General features: G+C 61.3%; 1 pseudogene; it reads left to right on the top strand.

Moving 5' to 3' along the window:
- Window positions 1-644: 644 nt before the first annotated feature.
- On the top strand, window positions 645-7,191 carry LOC111533252 (annotated as a pseudogene).
- Window positions 7,192-7,899: the final 708 nt, after the last annotated feature.

Here is a 7,899-nt window from a genome sequence, read left to right as displayed (position 1 = left end):
TTCTCAACAGCCCTCTGCAGAGGCAGCCCCAACCCCACTTTATACAGGAGGAAACTAAGGCCCAGAGGCTGGCCGAAGACTTGCACACAGTCACACAGCAGGTCTTTAATTGGACAAACGTGAAAAACAGCACATACATTTGCAGGATTAGACATTTGGGAATTGTCTTTCAGAAAACTGGCTGCTTCACAGGTGGACCACTTAGGAGTGTCTGCAGAGGCAAGTGCCCCTTGGTGGCTGGAACAGACAGGGGTTCTTTGTCTCAGGCAGGAAGTCCCAGGTGCACAGTCCAAGGTGGCAGGACCTGGAGCTGATTGGCCCTCAGCCACACCATCCTTGCTACAGCAGCCTCCCCTCACTCCTCTTGTCACAGATGGTGTCCTCCCTTCCAGGGCTCTTACCCTGTACTGGGCAGGAAGAAGGAGAGGGGAAAGGGCTGACTCCCAGCGAGGGACTCGTGCCTTTTTCTCTCCAGCCAGGACTGTGTCCCAGACCCCCCTAGTTGCAAGGGAGCGGCAGTGGGTTGTGTTTTCAGCAGGTATCATTGCTCCTTGAACTAAATCAAAATCTGCTGGTGAGGAAAGAGGGGGACAGGTGTGGGACTGGCACCTCATGGGAGGGACAACTTACACTCTGGACCACAGGGTGGGGGTGGAGCCGAGAAGGCAGAGCCACCTGCAGAGGGGGTCCTGCGGCTGGGCCTCAACAGGCAGTATGGGAGTGAGTGTTCAAGGTGAGGAGCATGGTCGTGCAAAGGCCCCAGGATGGGCAGTGGCAGGCGGTGTGAAGGACAGGAGCAGTGCCAAGGCTGGTGTGGCGGTGGAGAGGAGATGCCCCTTGTTGCCCAGTTTCTTTTCCAGATATTCTCTGAGCCATCGGGAAGGGTGAGGATGGTGGGACGGTCTTGATGCCATGGCTGGGTTTGCGTGCTAGCAGCAGCTGGCAAGGATTGAGCTCTTAGGATGTGTGGGGCACGGGCCAAGCCTGCACATGCAAGAACATGTGCAGTCCTCCCTCCAGAGCTTGGAGGAGGCAGGATTGTTGCTCCCACTTCCCAGAGGAGGACACTGAGGTTCAGAGAGGCCAAATGAGCTGCCCAGGCATCTCAGTTAGGAAGCAGAGGGTCTGGGCACCCAACCCACTAAACCTCCACACTCTGCCACCCGTCCAGGGACAGTCAGAGGGGAGGCTACATGGGAGAGAGGGTGAGTGAGAACCAGGAGTACAAGAGGAAGCAACGGTAGAGGTCTGCCTTCATCCTGACATGGGCAGTAAGGTGCTGGGAGGGTTCTGGCAGAAAGGGTGTCTTTGGGTCTTGGGCGGTGGGCAAGTAGGTGCCAGTCCCAGGCTGAGTCCCATGGCCCCTAGGTGTGTAGAAGCAGAGTGTGTACTGCTTAGAGTGGCAGGCAGGGCCCGTGGATGGGGAGCACTGTGACCCCCCGGGCTGGCCTGATGACTGCCAGAGGAAGTGCAGTAGCAGCCCTGCCCTGCCAGGTGAGCCTGCCCCCACTGTCCCGCCAACTTCCCACCCCCAGGCATCCTGGGTCTGCCACAGTCCCCTACATCTGGGTCCCCAGGGGCCCTGGGGAGGAGCAGAGGGAGCCAGGCTTTCATTCTCTTCCCAAAGCAGAAGCCCCAGCCCCTGGTCTCCCCTCACCCCAGCCTGGGCCAGCCTGGACACCTGTGGTCCTCCTCTTTGGGTCCCTGGATGTGAAATAGGCCTCAGGTCACACTCCATTTCCCTGAGGGGAAGGTGGCAGGAGCGGAGGGGCTGTGCCATGTCACCAGGCTTTGAGGGCAGGACACTTACCTGGGCTTGGAGCTCTGGAGAATCATCCACTGGCCTCAGTCCCAGCTCTGCCCAAACCCTGAGGGCCTGGAAGCCCAGCCTGGCCCTCCCTGCTGGTGAGCCTGCTGATGCTACTCATCTGATGCCATGGTGATGCCACCCATGTGCCCTCACCAGGTGGTGGGCAGGTGAGTGGCAGCTGTGCTTCAGCTCCTGTGGGCCTGGGGGCCTCCCCTGCCAGGCCGTGCTTTGCATCCACAATGTGGGGCTGGATGAGCAGAGTGCCCTGGAGCCACCTGCCTGTGAACACCTTCCCCGGCCCCCTACTGAAACCCCTTGAAACTGCCATGTGCCCTGTCCAGCCACCTGGGCTGTGGGGAACTGGTCTCAGGTGAGTGTGGGATGGGAGGGGGCCCGCCTCCAACTCCACCCTTGGTCTTTGGCTACAGGTAGGCAGACAGCCTTCCTGGAGCCCATGTGGGTGGGAGGGAGCCTGGGCATTCCAGGGTCCAGCCCCTGACTCTAAAGCCTCAGGGATCAGGAAACCCCTGGCAAGCATGTCCACAGCCATGGCCTTGAGCTGGGCAGGGCTGGCTGGGGTCTCTGCCACCCTGACATAAGGGAGTGGACAAGTTACCCAGCCATGCCCCAGCGTCCCCTGGCAGCCTGCCTCCCAGCCTAAGCCCCTCACCCTGGCTTCCCCTGCAGTGCTTAGTGACATGTGGGCACTCAACACCAAAATGTCCTCTGCACTAATGACACTGGTGTCTCAGTGTCCCTTTGTCGAGGCCCAGCAGCCAGCCAGCAAAGTCACCTGCTCTCTGCCACCCTTTTGGTGGCCCCTGGACACACTGGGCCCTGAAGGCTCAGGCAGCGGCTCCTCCAGCCATGAGCTCTTCAATGAGGCTGGCTTCATCCTGAGCCACCTGGCCCCAGACCATTCACCTGCCTCATCACTCAAGCCAGCCACCATGGGCAATGCCATTGAGGAGGAGGCCCTAGAGCTGGACCTGCCGGGGCCCGTGTTTGTGGACAACTTCTACTATCACTACAATTTCATCAACTTCCACAAGGATCTGTCCTATGGGCCCTTTGAGGAGCCCGATCTAGACCTGGAGGGGACAGGGGATTGGACTCCCTGACCACACAGCCGTCCTGCTGTGCCTTCCATGTGTAGCCCCGTGCCTACCACAGAGCTTCCTGCAGCCAAGGAGGAGGGGGCACCGGGACCTTGGTCCCCTAGCCCTTGACCCAGCCAGGCCAGCTGCTCCACACCCCCACCCTCAGAGCAGACCCCTGGGAGCCCTTTGATCAATTTCCTGCCTGAGGAAGAAGGCCCCATAGGGGCCCCAGACCTTGGGCTCCCCAGCCTGCCCTGGCCTACGGTTTCCACTGATGGCCTGCAGACGCCTGCCGCCCCTGAGAGCCAAAATGACTTCCCAGTTAGCAAGGACAGCCCGAGCCAGCTGCCTCCTCCATGGAGGGACAGGACCAATGAGGTTTTCAAGGATGATGATGAACCTGAGGGCCACGGAGCACCCCACCTGCCTCCAAGACCCAGCCCCACACTGCCCCCTTTGTCCCTGGTTGGCAGTATCCACTCCTCTCCTAGTCCTGACATGACAGAGCTGTGGACAGGAGGGACTGTGGCCTGGGAGCCAGCTCTGGAGGGTAGCCTGGGGCCTGTGGACAGTGAACTGTGGCCCACTGTTGGGGTGGCTCCTCCCCCTCCCTCCCCCATAGCCCCTCTGCCAGAGATGAAGGGCAGGGACAGCCCCCTGGAGCCGAGGACTCCCACCTTCCCAACCCCAGGACCAGGCTGATGGGACGTGCAGACTGTGGCAGTGTGGGGGACCTTCCTTCCCACAACCCTGACTGGCCTCGGGCACACGCCTGAGCCTGCCCTGAACCCAGGACCCAAGGGCCAGCCTGAGTCCCTCAGCCCTGAGGTGCTCCTGAGCTCTAGGCTACTGTCCATGCCCGCTTGGGACAGCCCCGCCAACAGCCACAGAACCCCTGAGACCCAGCCGCTGGCTCCCAGCCTGGCTGAAGCAGTCTCCCCTGCAGACCTGTTGGCTGTCAGGAACGCTAGCTGGCAAGCGGGAAACTGGAGCCAGGCAAGTGGTGCGGGCTCGGTGGGCTGGGAGTTTGCGGGGGACCTTGGTGACTGTTTCCTCATCTGAAAATGAGCAGAGTGGGACACAGGCACCATCTGTCTCGCCTCTCTTGGGGCAGGAGTTCCCAGGATTAGGGGAATGAGGGGACCCCGGGGCCCACTTCTGGGCAGCACAGGGGGCCTCAGGGAAGGCAGGGGCAGGCACGCTCTGGCAGCACAGCACACGCCAGGATGGAGCCGGCTCAGACACTGTGCAGTGGGGAGGGTCCCCGCATGGCTGCCAGGCCCAGTCCTGCCCAGCAGGCAGCAGCTTCCCTGAGGCTCGGCCTGGCTCCTCCAGGCTGGGCTCAGCCCACTGCCACCTGGCTCTGCCCTCAGTGGCTCCACCCTCCTTTGATAGTGACCTGCAGGCATCTGAGCTGCATGAAAGAAGCTGGCCAGGGCCCCCTCCCTGGGTCCCCAGATGGTCACTGTAGGAGAAGCAAGCTTCTGTTCAGATCCCTAATTTGGGGGTGGCAAGGGGCAGGCTGAGGCCCACAGGGCTTGTTTTGCACATCGATAGCCAGCGATTTGGCTGCTGGTCCCAGGACCCAGCCTTCCTTCCCTGGTGCCTCTGGGAAGCGACGAGGCTGGTCAGGACAGCTGGTCAGGGGTGCCCACAGGGTCCCCTCCCCCACCTCTGCACCAATGACACTGGAACACAGGCCCTTTGTCCCATGTGAGCAGGGACAGTTGGTTGCTGGGGGGATTTGACTTTTCATTCTCACGGTCTTCCTGGGAGGTAGGTGGAGGAGCCTATTTTGCAAATAAGGAAACTGCGGCCCAGAAGAGGGCCCTGTCTTACTGAGGTCTCACTAGCCTAGGTGGATAGTTTCCTGACTGTGGAGGCCTGGCGGGGATGGGATCTGCCTGGCTTTCATGGATCTCTGCCCTGCAGTGTCCACCACCTGCAGCTTGGGTGCCATCTGGAGGCTGGTGTGCTGCAGCTCTGGCCTGAATGAGGACTGTGCCCCTGCTGACCAGTCCCAGCCTGCCTGTCACTGCCACCTGCAGCCCTGTGCCAACTGGCACTCAGGCAACTGGAGTAAGGTGCATAAGGATGGAGCCAGGAGAGGCATTCCCAGGGCATGGCGTGGAGCCCTGGTTCCCCACAGCCTGTGTTCCGAGAGCAGCAGGACAGGGGAGGGCTCCAGGCTGCATGTCTGTGCACCAGATCATACCGGATTCCAAATCTCTTGGGAGTCTTCTCAACTTTGTCTGGCTTGGCCTGTCTCCTTTCCTCTGTATTTTTGACCCCATCTGGACTTGTCTTTCACCAGCTTGCCTTTGTTCTTCCCTTTCTCTGTCTGTCCCAGCCCATGGAAGCCCCTGGCCATGGCACATTTTGCCTGGGGTGGGCCAGCCTTGGCCTCTCGCTGGGGCTTTTCAGGGACTTGCCTGGGGCTGGGGCATTGACCTGATGCCTTTCCCGCCACACGCCTCACGGGGTCACACCTGTGGGCCTGCACATGGCGATGTGTTCCCACACGTCTCTCGGTCCCCAGTGCTCCCGCAGCTGCGGCGGAGGTTCCTCAGTGTGGGATGTGCAGTGTGTGGACACACGGGACCTCCGGCTGCTGCGGCCCTTCCATTGTCAGCCCGGGCCTGCCAAGCCACCTGCGCACAGGCCCTGCGGGGCCCAGCCCTGCCTCAGTTGGTACACCTCTTCCTGGAGGGAGGTGAGGCCTGGGGGGTTCAGTTGGGGGGAGGGGATGCCCTCAGACCCTGGCTGTGCCCTGACTCCTTCCCTGCCCACCTAGAGCCCCGAGGCCTGTGGCAGTGGTGAGCAGCAGCGTCCTGTGACCTGCCCGGAGTCAGGCCTCTGCAAGGAGGCAACTGAGACCCAACGCCACAGGGCCCTGCAATACCCACCCCTGCACACAGTGGGTGGTGGGGTCCTGGGGCCAGGTGAGCAGGGCTGTGTGGAGGGGTGGGGAGCAAGTGCGTGGTGGCACCTGGTCGGTCCTGGGTTGGGTGAAGGATCTTTTGAGTGTGTGCTGTGAGCCAGGCTCTCTGTGGCCCCTGCGCATGCAGCAGTGACTGGACGAGGCCCCGCCCGCTGGTGCTCACACCTGCCAGGGAGAAACAGACAAGGAAAGGGCACTTGTGCTGTGATGTCAGGGAAGGCCTTGCAAGGAGGAGTCTGGGGTTGAGACCCGAGGGAGGAGTCAGTGATGCCAAAGACAAGGATCAAGGGGATAGCAAGTGTGAAGTCTGAGGTGAGAATGACGAGCTTGGGGGTATAAGGGAGCCCAGCAAAGGCCAGCGGCAGAAGGGGGTGAAAGAGGGGCCTCAGATGGGCAGGACACCTTCTGCCAGGCCTGTTTGGAACTCAGGGGTTCAGGTGTCTCAGATTTGGGCCCTGAACTGGGTCCTGGAGTCAGCTGGGCCAGCATTTGAGTCTTTGTCCCACTGGCTGCTGAGTGACTCTGGGCAACTTGCTTTGATTTGCTGGGTTACTGTTTTCTCATCTGTAAAATTGGAACAGCTTAGGAGACGAGGGTCGGGAGGATTAAATGAAGGATCACAATGAAGCACAGGACCAGGCACAGCACGACACTGGCACAGACAGCGCACGTTTAGGGCTGATAACAACGAAGCCTGGTGGGCTGGGCACCGGCTGTGAAACCTGTCTCCTCCCCTCCTGCCAATGGGCTGCGGCAGGTCCTCTGCCCTGTCCCTCAGGCACAGCATTGTCTCGCCCACATCTCTGCCCACTGCTGCATCAGGGCTCCATCCCGGGGCCCCTGCCCAGGCCTCTCAGTTGTGTCCCGTGTGAGGGGCTCACTGCCCAGGAACCCCAAGGGCTGTCCCACTGTTCTCATGCCCCTCCCCTCTGCAGGAGCCGATCCCACAAGTGAGAGTGGGGTTCCAGCACCAAGTGGGCTCTCGGAGTGGGACCAGGTCCTCCAGGAGGCACTGAGGGGGCGGCTGGGAGCAAGGGCAAGCCTGTCAGGCACAGGACGTAGGGACGGCTTCCCAGAGGAGGTGTCACTGCCCCCACTGCTAGGGCTGGCCCTGGAGAAACTCATTCCTCCCCCACTCCCTCCAGTGCTCAGCTCCCTGTGGCAGTGATGTCCAGTGGCGCCTGGTCAAGTGTGTCAACACCCAGACGGGGCTGCCCGAGGAAGACAGTGACCAGTGTGGCCACGAGGCCTGGCCTGAGAGCTCCCAGCCGTGTGGCACTGAGGATTGTGAGCCTGTCGAGCCTCACCGTGGGTCCCCTGACCCCAGGATCTTTGCTGAAGTGAGGTGGGGCGGGGAGGGTGATGGGGAAATGGGGTCGTCAAACCATTGCATCCACGGCACCGGCTGGTTCCATCTGTAGTCTGGGCTCAGGAGCCACGTGGCCACTGAAAATCCTGATGCCACAGGATGCCATGCCGGAGGCTGGGCTGTGCTGGGAGTCAGTCAAGGGGAGTCCCAGTCACACAACATCCCGCTGGCAGCTGTCTGACCTTGGGGGAGTAGAGGGAGTGGCCCTGGCCCCTGATTTGCTGTGTGAACCTGGGTAAGCTCTTTCCCCTCTGGGTCTCAGTCTTCCCATAGTGAGACCAGGGATGTCCCTGAGGCTGTGTGAAAACTGGGCCTGGGTGAGTCCCTGTCCCCAGCCCTGGCCTGTCCGTTCTCCAGCCAGAGGACTGCCTAGAGTGAGCAATGGAACCGCAGGAAGGGCCTCCCTTCCAGGGTCCTGATAATCCAAGTGGTGGGGGGTTTACTGGCCAGCTGGGTCCTGGTGGAAGGGCCTGAGCTAGAGGTGGTTCTGGATACCCCACCGCCCCCCCGCCTCCAACACACACACACACACACTCACACACTTCCTTCCTGAGTCCCAGCCGCTCTCAGCAGTGCTGATGGCAGGAAACAGGGTGGCCCTGGAGTCTCACCTAGGCTCCCCTCACCAGCTGAGTGGCTTTGGGCTCCATTTCCCTCTCAGGGCCTTCATGTGCTGAAT

This window comes from Piliocolobus tephrosceles, unplaced genomic scaffold (assembly GCF_002776525.5).
Source record: "Piliocolobus tephrosceles isolate RC106 unplaced genomic scaffold, ASM277652v3 unscaffolded_1368, whole genome shotgun sequence".
Classification (NCBI taxonomy): Eukaryota; Metazoa; Chordata; class Mammalia; order Primates; family Cercopithecidae; genus Piliocolobus; species Piliocolobus tephrosceles.
The sequence above is the reverse complement of the archived record's forward strand: the minus strand, read 5'-3'. Positions and strand labels throughout refer to the sequence as shown.